We start from the raw sequence: 17,682 nt of genomic DNA on the forward strand, positions 1-17,682 counted from the left end.
GAGCCAGAAGTGTTGTGTAGACTAGAGAGAGCCAGAAGTGTTGTGTAGACTAGAGAGATAAGTGTTGTGTAGGCTAGAGAGAGAAGTGTTGTGTAGGCAAGAGAGAGCCATAAGTGTTGTGTAGACTAGAGAGAGCCAGAAGTGTTGTGTAGACTAGAGAAAGAGAAGTGTTGTGTAGACTAGAGAGAGAGAGAAGTGTTGTGTAGACTAGAGAGAGCCAGATGTGTCGTGTAGACTAGAGAGAGCCAGATGTGTTGTGTAGACTAGAGAGAGCCAGAAGTGTTGTGTAGACTAGAGAGAGCCAGAAGTGTTGTGTAGACTAGAGAGAGCCAGAAGTGTTGTGTAGACTAGAGAGAGCCAGAAGTGTTGTGTAGACTAGAGAGAGCCAGAAGTCTTGTGTAGACTAGAGAGAGCCAGAAGTCTTGTGTAGACTAGAGAGCCAGAAGTGTGTAGACTAGAGAGCCAGAAGTGTTGTGTAGACTAGAGAGCCAGAAGTGTTGTGTAGACTAGAGAGCCAGAAGTGTTGTGTAGACTAGAGAAGCCAGAAGTGTTGTGTAGACTAGAGAGCCAGAAGTATTGTGTAGACTAGAGAGAGACAGAAGTATTGTGTAGACTACAGAGAAATAAGTGTTGTGTAGACTAGAGAGCCAGAAGTCTTGTGTAGACTAGAGAGACAGAAGTGTTGTGTAGATTAGAGAGAAGTGTTGTGTAGACTAGAGAGAGAGAAGTGTTGTGTAGGCTAGAGAGAGAAGTGTTGTGTAGGCTAGAGAGAGAAGTGTTGTGTAGGCAAGAGAGAGCCAGAAGTGTTGTGTAGACTAGAGAGAGCCAGAAGTGTTGTGTAGACTAGAGAGAGCCAGAAGTGTTGTGTAGACTAGAGAGAGAGAAGTGTTGTGTAGACTAGAGAGAGCCAGAAGTGTTGTGTAGACTGGAGAGAGCCCGAAGTGTTGTGTAGACTAGAGAGAGCCAGAAGTGTTGTGTAGACTAGAGAGAGAGAAGTGTTGTGTAGACTAGAGAGAGAGAAGTGTTGTGTAGACTAGAGAGAGAAGTGTTGTGTAGGCTAGAGAGAGCCAGAAGTGTTGTGTAGACTAGAGAGAGAGAAGTATTGTGTAGATTAGAGAGAGATAAGTGTTGTGTAGACTAGAGAGAGCCAGAAGTGTTGTGTAGACTAGAGAGAGCCAGAAGTGTTGTGTAGACTAGAGAGAGAGAAGTGTTGTGTAGACTAGAGAGCCAGAAGTGTTGTGTAGACTAGAGAGAGCCAGAAGTGTTGTGTAGACTAGAGAAAGCCAGAAGTGTTGTGTAGACTAGAGAGATAAGTGTTGTGTAGACTAGAGAGAGATACGTGTTGTGTAGGCTAGAGAGAGCCAGAAGTGTTCTGTAGACTAGAGAGAGCCAGAAGTGTTGTGTAGACTAGAGAGCCAGAAGTGTTGTGTAGACTAGAGAGCCAGAAGTATTATGTAGACTAGAGAGAGCCAGAAGTCTTGTGTAGACTACAGAGAAATAAGTGTTGTGTAGACTAGAGAGCCAGAAGTCTTGTGTAGACTAGAGAGCCAGAAGTGTTGTGTAGACTAGAGAGCCAGAAGTGTTGTGTAGATTAGAGAGAGAGAAGTGTTGTGTAGGCTAGAGAGAGCCAGAAGTGTTGTGTAGACTAGAGAGCCAGAAGTGTTGTGTAGACTAGAGAGCCAGAAGTGTTGTGTAGACTAGAGAGCCAGAAGTGTTGTGTAGACTAGAGAGCCAGAAGTGTTGTGTAGACTAGAGAGCCAGAAGTATTATGTAGACTAGAGAGAGAGAAGTATTGTGTAGATTAGAGAGAGATAAGTGTTGTGTAGACTAGAGAGCCAGAAGTGTTGTGTAGACTAGAGAGCCAGATTCCTGAGGAGAGATCCAGATCCACTAAGGGAGATCCAGCAGGCAGCAGGGTTATTGATGGGCCAATTAGCAGCCACTGTCTGTTTCATCCTGTTCCACTGGGAATCCTCTGATAATTAATGAATAATTTAGCATGCCTTTATGTAAATGCCTGGCAGGGGGTGGATGGCACCGAAATATCACTACACTACCGTTATCAGGAGGTTTCTATCACTACACTACTGTTATCAGGAGGTTTCTATCACTACACTACTGTTATCAGGACATTTCTATCACTACACTACTGTTATCAGGACATTTCTATCACTACACTACTGTTATCAGGAGGTTTCTATCACTACACTACTGTTATCAGGAGCTATCTATCACCAACTGCTGTGTATCGTCAAAGGTTTAGAGATCCCATTGTTGCCAACTGAGAGTTGTGTCGCCTAGTCATGTGTAAAGCTTCAAATGCCAGACATTTCACATTTTTATAGGAGTGAATTATTACCAATAATATACACTGCTCAAAAAAATTAAGGGAACACTAAAATAACACATCCTAGATCCGAATGAATGAAATATTCTTATTAAATACTTTTTTCTTTACATAGTTGAATGTGCTGACAACAAAATCACAAAAATTATCAATGGAAATCAAATTTATCAACCCATGGAGGTCTGGATTTGGAGTCACACTCAAAATGAAAGTGGAAAACCACACTACAGGCTGATCCAGGTGGTGGCGGATGGTCTCCTGAGGGATCTCCTCCCAGACCTGGACTAAAGCATCCGCCAACTCCTGGACAGTCTGTGGTGCAACGTGGCGTTGGTGGATGGAGCGAGACATGTCTCAGATGTGCTCAATTGAATTCAGGTCTGGGGAACGGGCGGGCCAGTCCATAGCATCAATGCTTTCCTCTTGCAGGAACTGCTGACACACTCCAGCCACATGATGTCTAGCATTGTCTTGCATTAGGAGGAACCCAGGGCCAACCGCACCACCATATGGTCTCACAAGGGGTCTGAGGATCTCATCTCGGTACCTAATGGCAGTCAGGCTACCTCTGGCGAGCACATGGAGGGCTGTGTGGCCCCCCAAAGAAATGTCACCCCACACCATGACTGACCCACCGCCAAACCGGTCATGCTGGAGGATATTGCAGGCAGCAGAACGTTCTCCACGGCATCTCTAGACTGTCACATGTGCTCAGTGTGAACCTGCTTTCATCTGTGAAGAGCACAGGGCGCCAGTGACGAATTTGCCAATCTTGATGTTCTCTGGCAAATGCCAAACGTCCTGCACGGTGTTGGGCTGTAAGCACAACCCCCACCTGTGGACGTCGGGCCCTCGTACCACCCTCATGGAGTCTGTTTCTGACCGTTTGAGCAGACACATGCACATTTGTGGCCTGCTGGAGGTCATTTTGCAGGGCTCTGGCAGTGCTACTCCTGCTCCTCCTTGCACAAAGGCGGAGGTAGGGGTCCTGCTGCTGGGTTGTTGCCCTCCTACGGCCTCCTCCACGTCTCCTGATGTACTGGCCTGTCTCCTGGTAGCGCCTCCATGCTCTGGACACTACGCTGACAGACACAGCAAACCTTCTTGCCACAGCTCGCATTGATGTGCCATCCTGGATGAGCTGCACTACCTGAGCCACTTGTGTGGGTTGTAGACTCCGTCTCATGCTACCACTAGAGTGAAAGCACCGCCAGCATTCAAAAGTGACCAAAACATCAGCCAGGAAGCATAGGAACTGAGAAGTGGTCTATGGTCACCACCTGCAGAACCACTCCTTTATTGGGGGTGTCTTGCTAATTGCCTATAATTTCCACCTGTTGTCTATTCCATTTGCACAACAGCATGTGACATTTATTGTCAATCAGTGTTGCTTCCTAAGTGGACAGTTTGATTTCACCGAAGTGTGATTGACTTGGAGTTACATTGTGTTGTTTAAGTGTTCCCTTTATTTTATTGAGCAGTGTATATATTTTTTTATCTGTCTCTAAATGACACAAAACATTCTATGAATAGATTTCTGGGGGGAGAAAAGTGGGGTGTAATTTCCCCCGGCTCTCATTTTAGCGATCCTGTATTCTTCAAGTTCCTCTGTCTGGGTTGTGATGTTGGTTCCAATGAAAACACAGGATTTGGTAACAGTGACGGCACCCCATGCTCACGTTTCCTCTACGGCTGTCTGATGTTACAGAGAGGTGAGCGGGGCTACCTTCATATACACAGGGGCTCAGGGGTGACCTGTGTGTGTGCGTGCATGTGTTCGGGGGTGACCTGCTCTGACCAACAAAAAAAACTTGACTAATAGTGTGTGCCGACTGGTTGCGACTGTGTTATGGTCCGGGTCGGGTCAGCCAATAGCTGCCAGACTTCCTGTGCTGCTGAGCTGGGCCGTGTGTGAGCCGCTCACAGCTGCCTGCCCCATGGAATTGTGGGAGCTCTGGGATATGACTGCAGCCTTCCCGTTGACAGACGTCTGGAGGGAGAGACCAGGTTCAGCCGCCGTTCGACCCTTAACTCTCCCAAATGAATTTAATCATTTTGAAATATTATTAAATGATAAAAACGTAATATTTACCAAGACATGTAACAGATAGCAAAGTAACAATGTAGAGGCTCTATCATCTTTCTCATTAGAGACAGACACATTTCTTCCTACCTACAGTCCAGAATAGGCTAAGTAAGAGTGGTAAAACTAGGACAGTGGGACTGACCACCAACCAGTGAAATACAAGTAACTGCCAAAATAATGGAAACACTTGAGTAAATGAGGGATACAAAGTATAATGAAAGCAGGTGCTTCCACACAGGTGTGGTTTCTGAGTTAATTTCAGCAATTAACATCATGCTAGGGGCATGTATAAAATGCCCAGTTGCCTGTTATTTTGGCTACCCTGGCTAGAAGAAGAGATGTCAGTGACTTTGAAAGAGAGGTCTCAAATGACCATTGAGGGTTTAAAGGGTGTGTGTGTGTGTGTGTGTTTGGTTTGACTATCCTTAATTTAACCTTTATTTAACTAGGCAAGTCAGTTCAGAACAAATTCGGCCTACCCCGGCAAAACCCTAACCCTGGGCCAATTGTGAGCCGCCCTATGGGACTCCCAGTCACGGCCGGTTGTGATACAGCTCAAAATCGAACCAGGGTCTGTAGTGATGCCTCTAGCACTGAGATGCAGTGGCTTAGACTGCTGTGCCACTCGGGAGCCCCCGAGGATCAGAAGTCCTCACAAGGATAGTAAAACAAGAAAAATGAGAATATTTTGCCCACACGGGAAAGGCTATTTTAGGCTTAGTGGTTATATTTAAGGTTAAGGTTACAATTGGGGTTAGGAGTTAAGATTAGAGTTAGGGGTTAAGGTTAGGGTTAGGAGTTAAGGTTAGGAGTTAAGATTAGAGTTAGGGGTTAAGGTTAGGAGTTAAGATTAGAGTTAGGAGTTAAGATTAGAGTTAGGGGTTAAGGTTAGGGTTATGAGTTAAGATTAGAGTTAGGGGTTAAGGTTAGGGTTAGATTAAGGGTTGTAAAGGTTAGGTTTAGGGAAAATATTCATTTGAATGGTAATCAAGTGTTTGGTCCCCACATGGATAGTAAAACAAACATGTGTGTGTCTCAGTCACCAGAACTCAACCCAAATAAACACAAGATTCTGGAGCAGTGCCTAAAACAGCGTTTTCCACCACCTTCAACAAAACACAGAATTATGGAATTTCTAGTGGAAGAATGGTGTCGCATCCCTCCAATAGAGTCCCAGACATTTGTAGAATCTATACCAAGGTGCACTGAAGCTGTTCTGGCTTGTGGTGACACAACGCCCTATTAAGACACTTTATGTTGGTGTTTCCTTTATTTTGGCAGTTACCTGTACATTGTCCATACATTGAACTTTATAGGGGTGGATTTCACTGCTCTTAATGGACCACGTAATGCTTTCCTCTTACTTACCAGGCTCTAAAAAAAACCTTTTTAACCTTTTTAAGGATTTAAGGAAACCTGTCTGTAAGAATGTTAAAATGTCACTTAACAAATCAATCCCCCCATTTGCATGTGTGTGATGGAACACACATGTCCAGTGCAGGCAGTGACAGCCCTATTGATTACAACTAGATTAGGGCGGACATTCATCAGGCTTATGCACTCCTACACTCCTCACAACACAATGGGCAGAGTCAAATCAGATACCCACACTGTATATAGACAGAATATTCAACAGTTCAGATCCCAGCTAAGAACCCACCCCTTCCAGATTCCAGCTAAGAACCCCCCCCCCCTTCCAGATCCCAGCTAAGAACCCACCCCTTCCAGATTCCAGCTAAGAACCCCCCCCCCCCCCCCCTTCCAGATCCCAGCTAAGTAACACTATCAGATCAAACAATCAGTCCACAACTTACAGAAATCCCCATGATACCCATATAATATTTCCACCCCCAACCACAAAAGTTCCAAAAGAATAATAACTCTCTCTCCCTCCATCTCCCCATCGTTCTCCTCCCCTCCTTTCCAGGCATCTTCTGCTCCCTTTCATCTGGGGTTTGGTTTTGCTGCGTTTGACGGGCGTCTGATTAAAGGACCTATTAGCTCGCCTTGGCCGAGGAGCCCGACGTCAGTTTGCAGCAGGTATGTGAATAAAGGAAATGGAATGTTAGCTTCCATGGCTGCTGCCTCCTTGGCTCTCATTCCTTACGTCATGCCCCAGTTCCCGTCTCCCGTCCTGGGGGCCCAGGCTCTGAGCTCTGCCTCTGTGGCCCCTCATTGGAAAAACTCCCACACACACACAGACAAGCACGCGCCCCCGTGAACACGCACCTTTTTCCTCAGTCTCTCCCTCTCTCCCAAATCACGCAGCTTACAACCCTGAGACTTCTGGGTACAGGTCATCAGGCAGACACACACACTGTAACGCTGCGCTGAGTGGAACCTGACACACACACACGTCTCGCTGGTCTAAGTGGAACCCGAGGCGAGACAGCAGGGTGAATATCCTGCTCGGCCCGTGACGAGAAGCAGAGTGAGCTGTGATTGTGTAAAATCTCCCCAAAACAAACATGTCACAGAGTATTTGGAGAGACCTGGAGGGAGGCCTGGCATGTACTGTACTGTAGACTGTGGGTCTAAAGTGGTATGTATGATTCATGGTAAAGACTAGGCAGTGGGAAAGTGCTATGGTTCTGATTCAATTAACCAATGCAATGAAGCTTTGACATGGCCCACACAGACGTCAACTCTGGGACAATTGTGCGTGACAGCCTACTTCATCAGTTCCCAACTTCCATATGAAAAATGACAAGAGCCCTCTAAAAGACGCCGCAATCCACAGAAGTGGGTCTGACGAAGATTAACGCAAGACTACCTGGGACTAACCAACTGTGTTTCAGTTTCACAAACAAACACACCCAACCAATCACAGCTCCAGATTGAGGGTCAAACTAAGCAGGAAGAGCGGGTGATGAGTAAAACGGTTCATCAACAGACCTATAGCTCCTTTTCCGAGACGAGCATCATTCACCTAGAATAAGGCTAACAAGCTAACACACACATCACCACTGTTAGCATCTACAGTAAGTATGTGAGTAACAAATTAATTAAAGCTCAGTAAACACTCCAGGCGTATCCCAGGGACAGACATACATGTACAGTACCATTAGTTGGAGTTAGTGGCAGAACTTACTGGATATCTGTTGGGAGGGACAGAGAACTGAGAACGAGGCTGTCTCAAATGACTGTGGAGCAGACTGGAGTGTTTAGTTCGGGGGTCTGACAGTCATGTTCCGTATCCACTCAGAGTGCTCTCTTTCTGGGTAACGTAGTTGATGTGTTGGGTTACGGATTGAAGTTTCTTAGATGATTAAAATATATTATGGAGGTGACTAACTTGTACTCAAAACCCCCTTTATGTCTGCCGGAGGGGTTCATTCATTCAGCTGAACGACACGTGGGTGAGCGGACCACTTAATAACAATAATAAATATATATAGAATAAAGAGAGGAGCACTTACTGTACTGTTAGTATGCGTTTTGGTGGTGGAAGTATAAATAGGAAACGACGTCACACGGACATCTAAAGTGCTGGATGTTATTCATTTTTTTAAATCAGTAAATGGTGAAAAGAGAATCCGTACACTCCAACTAACAAATCTGAAAAAGTATGTTATTTGGGCCTTCTCAAAAACAGAAGCCCCAGGCTAGATTTGAAGTTCTACCCCAATCTAAAGCCTCTTGAGCTGGGATAGTTTTTACACTTATCCCCTGATGTAAATGGTTCGGAGTCCTAAAGGACGTGCCATTGAATAGACTAAAGGATAGAGAGAGTAAAGAGAGCCGACTGTATGAACGGAAGAACCACTACCGGATGTCCTTACCGGCAAACAGCTGTGTTCACTTCACATGGAAAATAAACCTCGAAGTTAAATATATAGAGAGACTAGACTTCCAGGGTACATAACCAATTATCAATGCTATCAATATCTTTACACAGTGAATAAAATAAACATGACCTAATTTAAGATTTTCATGCAGATTTCATTCGAAATTATTATTATTGGAGGTTCTCTCAGTTGAATTCCCTCCATCGAATCTCACTGTAGATCACTAGCGGTTTGTCATGTGCAACTAGAGATATTGAAATGAAATGAATCATTGCACCTTTAAACATGACTTCTGTTAAGCTGCTCCAGTGTTAATAAAGTTGTGATGACCTTCCACATCAGGCAGGAAGGTGGTTTGTGATGAGAAAATGAGATGAGCTGAGCTGAGATGAGAGCATAGTAAGCAGAGTGAATAGAGACGACTGGGGGATTGATGTCTGTAGAGGAGGAAGGGGAGCTGATATTGGGGGTCATTGAGCCCTGTGTGATGGATGACCTAAACTTGACGTCCTTGTCAAATGCCACGTCTTTGAAATGCAGACCTGAGTGTAGATGAGGGTCAGTGTGCGTGTAGTGTGTGTGTGTGTGTGTGTGGGGGGGACGACATTAATTCCTGCATGCTTGACTGGGACGAAGCGGGGTAAAGATGCCACCTGTCCCACAATCCACCTCAAACACCCAGAGAGAGAGAGAAAGAGAGAGAGAGAGGAAGAGATGGAATATTAGTGAGGGTAAGGAGGGGGAGAAGAGAAAGAAAGCCTCTGCAAAAACTGCAGTGCTGCAGAAAAGCCTCCTGCCAGGCCATGCATGGGCCGAGAGAGAGAGAGAGAGAGAGAGAGAGAGAGAGAGAGAGAGAGAGAGAGAGAGAGAGAGAGAGAGAGGGGGAAAGAGAGAGAGAGAGGGAAAGAGGGAAAGAGAGAGAGAGAGGGAAAGAGAGAGAGAGAGGAAAAGAGAGAGAGAGCGGAAAAGAGAGAGAGAGAGGAAGGGAGAGAGAGGAAGGGAGAGAGAGAAGGGAGGGGAGAGAGAGGGAAAGAGAGAGAGAGAGGAAAAGAGAGAGAGAGAGGAAGAGAGAGGAAGAGAGAGGGAGGGAGAGAGAGAGGGTGGGAGAGAGAGAGGGAGAGAGAGAAGGGAAGGGAGAGAGAGAAGGGAAGGGAGAGAGAGAAGGGAAGGGAGAAGGGGAGAGAGAGAGAGGGGGAAGGGGGAGAGAGGGGAAGGGAGAGAGAGATAGATAGAGAGGATGGGAGAGAGAGAGAGGAAGCAAGAGGGAGAGAGACAGCATTAGCGAGTGAGTGTGTCAGCGGCCATAGATCATGCCATTTCTCAGGCTCCCTCAGCCTCAGCCTCCTCCATTACATCACTGAAGAGGAGGAGAGAGTAGGAGGAGGAGGGGTTAGAGCTCGTAAAACACAGAGCACACAGTAAACATGTCTGCCCTCGCATATGACAATACCCCTTCAGAGAGCGCTGGCTGACGTTGACCAGACGCTGTAGCTCGTTCCCACCCTGCCGCAGGCCTTGTAATGTTATATTGTAGCCTCACAGACTCCCATGCCAGTTGGATGGATCAGCGCTAAGCTAAGCTAACGCTACGTTAGGCTAACTCGGTGCTCTCACTCATTAACTCAGGGACTATGCTGTTAGCAGTTAGCGGTATTAGCGGCTAACCTCAACTCTCACAGCGGTCCCTCTGGGGGTCCTGGGAGAGAGAGAGGGAGTGAGCATTACGGGTGTCCCCGGCTGGTGCCTGCCTGATTGTATTGGGAGAGAGAGTTGTGGGGATGAGAGGCGAATGTAAACATGGGTGAACTTTGACCCCGTGTAGCCGGTGGTCATACCAAAGGAGCAGAGCAGCCTGATAGGGTGGCGTGTGGGAAACACACACACACACACACATTCCCTTCCTTCTGACACTTCCCACAGCCCTGATGACACCTCTGTGTAGGGGGGAGCTCTATGAATCTGCCAGGGGCACGATACGATCAGCAAAGCAAACATCACTTCAAAATGTCTGATCGGAAGAAAAAAACCAGTCTGACACATAGCTTAACTCAAGCACACCAAAACACCCCCCAATCTACCCCTTTCTTTCACATGCTCATAGACTTCAACCATTTTGGATAATGGCCTTGTCCCATATGTTGACACACTTTGCGTGAGGGGCTGTCAGCATATTGAGTTGACAGACCTCAGTGCTTGGACAGAGAAGAACAGAAGAGTAGGGTGGGTATCGTTATGGGGTCTCAGTGAGTAACACCATATGGGTCAAGTTAAAGGGTCTCTCGTCTCTCAGCACGGCCTGACTCACTGATCCCGGCTGGCTGGTGGAGTAGGGAGAGACAGCCAACCGCCGGCTTACGAGTGTGATGCTCCCAACAAACAAACGGTGTGTGTGTGTGTCCCCATTACTGTACTTCACACTAAAGGACTAGCTGCCGTCTACAGGCACTTCACAGAGAAGACGACCGTCTCGTCTGTCCCAGTTACCTGAGGGGAGTGTTCCTGTAGGCTGTCGGACTACCTGACAGATATTTGACACTTCCAAAAAGACGAGGAGAAGCCGTGGTGGGTTTGGAGTGTAGACCTGTGTTCAACACTGTCTCGCTCAGCTTCTGTTCCATCAGTCAACTGGTTTGACCCACCAAGCAGCTCCTGAGTGGGGTCTCCCCCCTCGACATTTCTCTCTTTCTGGGTGGGGTCTCCCCCCTCGACATTTCTCTCTTTCTGGGTGGGGTCTCCCCCCTCGACATTTCTCTCTTTCTGGGTGGGGTCTCCCCCCTCGACATTTCTCTCTTTCTGGGTGGGGTCTCCCCCCTCGACATTTCTTTCTTTCTGGGTGGGGTCTCCCCCCCTCGACATTTCTCTCTTTCTGGGTGGGTTAGTGGATGTTCCTGTCACTCTTTATAAAGAGGTCTGAGCATCGTGTTCTTATGGCCTTACGGTCCTTTCCCATGCGTGTAGTTTACGGAGCTGTCAGCAGAGTTACAAGAGGTTAGATGAGTGAGAGGAGCCACACTGAAGGAGTACAATAAACTGAAGGGGAAATATGTATTCATCAAGATCAAATATTCATCCTATTAAGATCACGACATAGTCCACTTCCAGGTTGGGCATGTATGTGACTAGTAGAACCAGTAACCCCGGTGGCTGGTTGAGCCAAAGCACATGATCCCCTGCTATTACCCTAATCATAAACATATCTGAGAGAGAGAGAGAGAGAGAGAGAGAGGGTAGAGGGGGACAGAGGGGGTATTTGTCATATATTGTGGAATGCCGGTGAAACATGACAGTGACCAGAGACGTCTAGTTATCTGGCGAGGGGGGATCAAGTTCTTAACCTCTCCTCGGACCCTGTGGTAAAATCAACAATCTCCCCTGATCTCTGTGTCACGCAACATCAAGACCAGAGTAAAGTGTGTGTGTATCTTATTTAACTAGGCAAGTCAGTTAAGAACAAACTCTTATTTACAATGACGGCCTACCCCGGCCGAACCCGGATGATGCTGGGACAATTGTGGGCCGCCCTATGGTACTCCCAATCACGGCTGGTTGTGATACAGCCTGGATTCGAACCAGGGTGTCTGTAGTGACGCCTCTATTACTGAGAGGCAGTGCCTTAGACCGCTGCGCCACTCGGGAGCCCTGTGTGATGTGTGTGTGTGTGTATATGTGTGTGTGTATGTGTATGTTCGTGGTTAAGGTAAAGACATGGTCTCTCCACCGTGGGCCTGTTTACAATCCCAGTAATCCTGGGTACATCCCAAACCTATGTATTTACAATGAGGGTCATGAATCTTGGAGCTGTATAAGCCTGGGAGCCGTGTTTAGGGGAGCCAGACGGGTGGTGGTTTGGATTTAAAAGGGGTGTAGAGAGGTGGTGGTGGAGGGTTGTGGTGTAGATGGGTGGTGGTGGTGGAGGGTTGGGGAGGACAGGGGTGGTGATGCTGGGTTGGGGTGTAGAGGGGTGGTGGTGGAGGGTTGAAGAGGGGTGTAGAGGGGGTGGTGGTGGTGGAGGGGTGTAGAGTGGTGGGTGTAGAGGGATGTAGAGGGGGTGTAGAGTGGTGGGTGTAGAGGGTTGTAAGGGGAGTAGAGGGTTGTAGAGGGGAGTGTAGAGGGTTGTAGAGGGGAGCAGAGGTTTGTAGAGGGTTTGTAGAGGGGAGCAGAGGGTTGAAGAGGGTTGTAGAGGGGAGGTGGTGGAGGGGAGGGGAGTAGAGGGGAGTAGAGGGGTGTAGAGGGGAGGGAAGTAGAGGGGTATAGAGGGGAGTAGAGGGGAGTAGAGGGGTGTAGAGGGGTGTAGAGAGTTGTAGAGAGTTGTAGAGGGGAGTAGACAGTTGTAGAGGGGAGTAGACAGTTGTAGAGGGGAGTAGAGGTTGAAGAGGGTGTAGAGGGTTGTGGAGGTTGAAGAGGGTGTAGAGGGGAGTAGAGGGTTGTAGAGGGGAGTAGAGGGGTGTAGAGGGGAGTAGAGGTTGAAGAGGGTGTAGAGGGGAGTAGAGGTTGAAGAGGGTGTAGAGGGTTGTAGAGGTTGAAGAGGGTTGTAGAGGGTTCTAGAGGGTTGTAGAGGGTGTAGAGGGGAGTAGAGGTTGAAGAGGGTGTAGAGGGTTGTAGAGGTTGAAGAGGGTGTGTAGAGGGGAGTAGAGGGGTGTAGAGGGGAGTAGAGGTTGAAGAGGGTGTAGAGGGGAGTAAGAGGTTGAAGAGGGTGTAGAGGGGAGTAGAGGGGTGTAGAGGGGAGTAGAGGTTGAAGAGGGTGTAGAGGGTTGTAGAGGGGAAGTAGAGGGGAGTAGGGGGGTGGTGGTAGAGGGGAGTAGAGGGTTTTAGAGGGTTGTAGAGGGGAGTAGAGGGTTGTAGAGAGGAGTAGAGGAATGTAGAGGGGAGTGTAGAGGGGAGTAGAGGGAAGTAGAGGGTTGTACAGGGTTGTAGAGGGGAGTAGAGGGTTGTAGAGGGGAGCAGAGGGTTGAAGAGGGGTGTAGAGTAGGGTTTAAGAGGGGAGTAGAAGGGGTGAATAGCGGGTGTAGAGGGGAAGTGAAGTAGAGGGGAGTAGAGGGGTGTAGTAGAGGGTTGTAGAGGGGGAGTGAGGGGAGTAGAGGGGGAGGTGGTGGAGGGGTGTAGAGGGGTGTAGAGGGGAGGTGGTGGAGGGGTGTAGAGGAGTGTAGAGGGGAGTAGAGGGGAGTAGAGGGGTGTAGAGGGTTGAAGAGGGGTGTAGAGGGGAGGTGGTGGAGGGGTGTAGAGGGGAGTAGAGGGGTGTAGAGGGGTGTAGAGGAGTGTAGAGGAGTGTAGAGGGGTGTAGAGGGGTGTAGAGGGGAGTAGAGGGGAATAGAGGGGAATAGAGGGGAATGGAGGGGAGTAGAGGGTTGTAGAGGGTTGTAGAGGGGTGTAGAGGGGAGTAGAGGGGAGTAGAGGGTTGTAGAGGGTTGTAGAGGGGTGTAGGTAGAGGGGTGGTGGTAGAGGGGAGTAGAGGGGAGTAGAGGGGTGTAGAGGGGAGTAGAGGGGAATAGAGGGGAATAGAGGGGAATGGAGGGGAGTAGAGGGGTGTAGAGGGGAGTAGAGGGGTGTTTATGAGGGGAGTATGAGGGTGTAGAGGTGTGTGGTAGAGGGGTGTAGGTAGAGGGGTGGTGGTAGAGGGGAGTAGAGGGGAGTAAGGCTGAGGAATGTAGTGCGTTCAGACAAAGGCATGCAGCAGTAATACTGTGTGGTTGGTTAGTTACTGCAGAATACTGTGAACATGACACATCTGTGAAACTTGAGCACACAAGATGCAAATACCCCAAAATAAATGCCACTTTACTCAATGTAAAATAAATGGCACTAGAACACATTGTGTTCTCCTTTACTCAATATAAAATAAATGAGGCCTAAATCTTCACACATGGAAACTAATACAGGCTAATTTACAAACAAAAAACTCACACACTCAAAAAACATTACACAAGCTGTAGACTACACAACACACAACTCCCTCTCCCTGATGCCAAAATGGAAAAACAACCTGCCATTTTACGTGGCACTACAATCCTCTTCCATGTGGAGGGTTTAATGGCCTCCCAGATTGGGCCTTTAATTAGCTGTTAATCATCTATGGTGCTTANGGGAGTAGAGGGTTGTAGAGGGTTGTAGAGGTGTTGTAGAGGGGAGTAGAGGGGAGTAGAGGGTTGTAGAGGGTTGTAGAGGGGTGTAGTAGTAGAGGGGTGTTGGTAGAGGGGAGGAGTAGAGGGGAGTAGAGGGGTTGTTGTCGAGGGGAAAGTAGATGGGCATAGAGGGGACTAGGGGGAATGGGAGAGTAGAGTAGAGGGGTGTGTGTGTTTGTAGAGGGAACGTCGAGATAGAGGGTTTGTAGAGGTTGTAGAGGGAGTGTTGTAGGTAGAGGGGTGGGTGGTGGTAGAGGGGAGTAGAGGGGAGTAAGGATGAGGAATGTAGTGCGTTCAGACAAAGGCATGCAGCAGTAATACTGTGTGGTTGGTTAGTACTGCAGAATACTGTGAACATGACACATCTGTGAAACTTGAGCCACACAAGATGCAAATACCCCAAATAAATGCCACTTTACTCAATGTAAAATAAATGGCACTAGAACACATTGTGTTCTCCTTTACTCCAATATAAAATAAATGAGGCCTAAATCTTCACACATGGAAACTTAATACAGGCTAATTTTACAAACAAAAACCTCACACACTACAAAAACATTACACAAGCTGTAGACTACACACACACACACTCCCTCTCCCTGATGCAAAATGGAAAAAACAACCTGCCAATTTTACGTGGCACTACAATCCTCTTCCATGTGGAGGGTTTAATGGCCCTCCCAGATTGGGCTTTAATTAGCTGTTAATCATCTATGGTGCTTAATTAACGAGCGGAGCAGCTTCCTCCCTCCGTGGTGTTGCTGGGCCATTAGGAGCAGACGACAAGCTCAAAGAGCCAAACAGACCCATTAACTCTCCCCCTCTCATCTCAGACTCTCTTTCTCAACCCCTCACTGCTCATCTCCTTCAGTCCCCCTCTCATAATGTCACCAGAGCCAGCTGAACCACCTAATGCCAGCTATCAGTCATGAGGGGAAACCCGCCTCTCTCTCTCTCTCCCTCCCTCCCTCCCCTCCCTCCCTCTCCCTCCCTCCCTCCCTCTCCCTCCCTCCCTCTCCCTCCCTCCCTCCCTCCCTCCCTCTCCCTCCCTCCCTCCCTCTCCCTCCCTCCCTCCCTCTCCCTCCCTCCCTCCCTCTCCCTCCCTCCCTCTCCCTCCCCTTCCCTTCCCTTCCCTTCCCCAGGGTGACGGGACTAACTTCCTCTAATGGTGTCAGTATGTGAGGAGGACGTGTTCTCTAGAATGAGAGGGTTAATGCCCAGGAGCGTTCAAGACACTCCATGTTCATTCCAGATCAAACTAACCTGCGTTCCGTTCTCTTTCGCTGGACATTCTCCATCTCATACGAGTTGTAATTGATCTTGTGACACAGCAACGTGTTTCAGCGACAATGTCAATGTCCTCCCTCTGTTCTTTCTACCACCGTAAAGGGAAGCCTGCTGTGACATCCAGCTTACACACAGTCTTAAAGAGGGCGCATTGAAATAACATTTAGCAAGACGGAGAACAATATATCTCGTCGTTCTCCTGAGGGAGAGTCTGTCTCAGTGGCCCCAGGTGTGTCGGCCTGTCAGATATTCCATAACAGCTGGGGAGCGGGGGCTGTTCTAGACACCACAGACACACTGCTGACAGCTCTGTCCCTGCGGGCAATAATATCTGTTCCGTCACCATACGACGTCCCACTGGAACACATCGACTAAAGGAACTTCTGTTCCTACTGAAGAGGTATTCATGGGAAATGCATGAAGACGTCCAGACAAAACATGTGAACGTAGATAGTTTCAACAGATAATTGAAACACGGCTCTTCATCTATGCAGATTACATTCTTTAAAAAAATATTGACAACAACTGATACTAGATGAGTAGGCAAATACCAATGAAACGTAACTATTGTTTGATCTACTTCCATTGTGTTGTTCTCTCACAAAGCCAGGCACCCTGACATCCTGTTTGTATTAGGAGCATCTCAACGCCTCCTCTCTGCCCGCCTGTCCTCTACTCTTGCTGCCGAGCTGCTCTGCTGTGCAGGATGGATCGATATCGGCAGGATTGGCACACGGTGGAGGAGAGAAACAAAGGGCTGGATCGATCTGCACTGTAATGGCGTGTGTGTGTGTGTGTTTGTGTGTGAGAGTCTGTTCTAGGTTGGACATAATTGCCTCGGTCCTGGAGGAAAACAGAGCACCATGGGAATTACAGCGAAGGGAAACTAGACCAGTACGGACACACAACAGTTGAATCACAGCAACAAACATAATTCATGACCGCGCTCAGTGATACTCTGTGGAAGAGATCAGGAGATCCTGCTATGCTTAGCGGTAAGGCGGACCGTTAAGACGTGATAAGGACATTTGAGTTCCATGTGAAGAACTCGTCACTGAATCCCCCTCACCGCTGCAGCCAGACAGTGTCACAGAGCAGTGCACCTTACAGCGTTGGGGGTTAACGGCAGTCAAACTGTCAGCCAGCCAAATGCTGCCCTGGCCGCTAATTAGCTCTAGGCTCCAGTGGTCCGACTACCTACTGTAACATCTGCAGTAACAGCCTGCTCTATAGATCATCTGTCCACTAGGCAGTCAGACAGACAGACCGACAGCAGAACACAACACTGCTGTAGCAGTACTATGTCCAACTGTCTAACCACCACACAGCCAAGCCATCTGACTGGGGATAACACGCCCAGCTGGAAGGAAATGTGTGTGTGTGTACATGCTTGTGTGTGTGTGTGTGTCAGACATTGGTCTGTCCATCTGAGAGTGTGTGGCAATGAGTCTATGTGCATGTGTGTGCGTACATTGACCCCCCCCCCCCCCTCCCTACCTCTGTGGCGTTGGCGTGTCACACCTTAGGTTGTGTGATTAATGACGTGGGCTGAGTCCCATCAGCGTCCTGATTAACACGACCACACAGGTCACAGAGCACAGCCTGATCACCACAGCCTTCCCTGCTGCCTCATCAGCCACTCATTACTACCACTGGGCAGAGACTGGAGAGAGGTGGGAAGTGTCTAGGTCCTAACAGACATGCCAGGAGTAGCATCATCAAACTATGTGGCAGGGCAGGACATAGCTCCATGGTTATTAGCTCTGCACTATGTCTCTGGGAGAGAATCTCAAGGGTCAGGGGTGGTTTATGTGAATCCTTGTTTCGGAAAGGAGGGACGGGGGAGGAAGCCATTAGACTGTTTGAGACGGTATTATTTTACAATCTTCAACGCAGTGGTTTAAACAGAGGTGACAAACAGTTTGAGCATGACACCAGAAAAACATGGAGCTTTTTGACCTTCTGGAACTTCTGAAATAGGAGAGAGGAGGAATCTAATCTTGAGCACAATCTCTGCTGCTTCTCTGTGTGTAAGAGGACACTGCAGTCACTGTG

At 48.2% G+C, this 17,682-nt stretch overlaps 1 protein-coding gene across 6 annotated transcripts in view; it reads right to left on the minus strand.

Moving 5' to 3' along the window:
* Window positions 1-17,682, minus strand: part of lrba (LPS responsive beige-like anchor protein) — a 343,066-nt gene that overhangs the window by 72,799 nt on the left and 252,585 nt on the right. The gene's annotated exons all lie outside the window — the stretch shown is intronic.

This window comes from Oncorhynchus kisutch, linkage group LG7, assembly GCF_002021735.2.
Source record: "Oncorhynchus kisutch isolate 150728-3 linkage group LG7, Okis_V2, whole genome shotgun sequence".
NCBI classification, from domain to species: domain Eukaryota; kingdom Metazoa; phylum Chordata; class Actinopteri; order Salmoniformes; family Salmonidae; genus Oncorhynchus; species Oncorhynchus kisutch.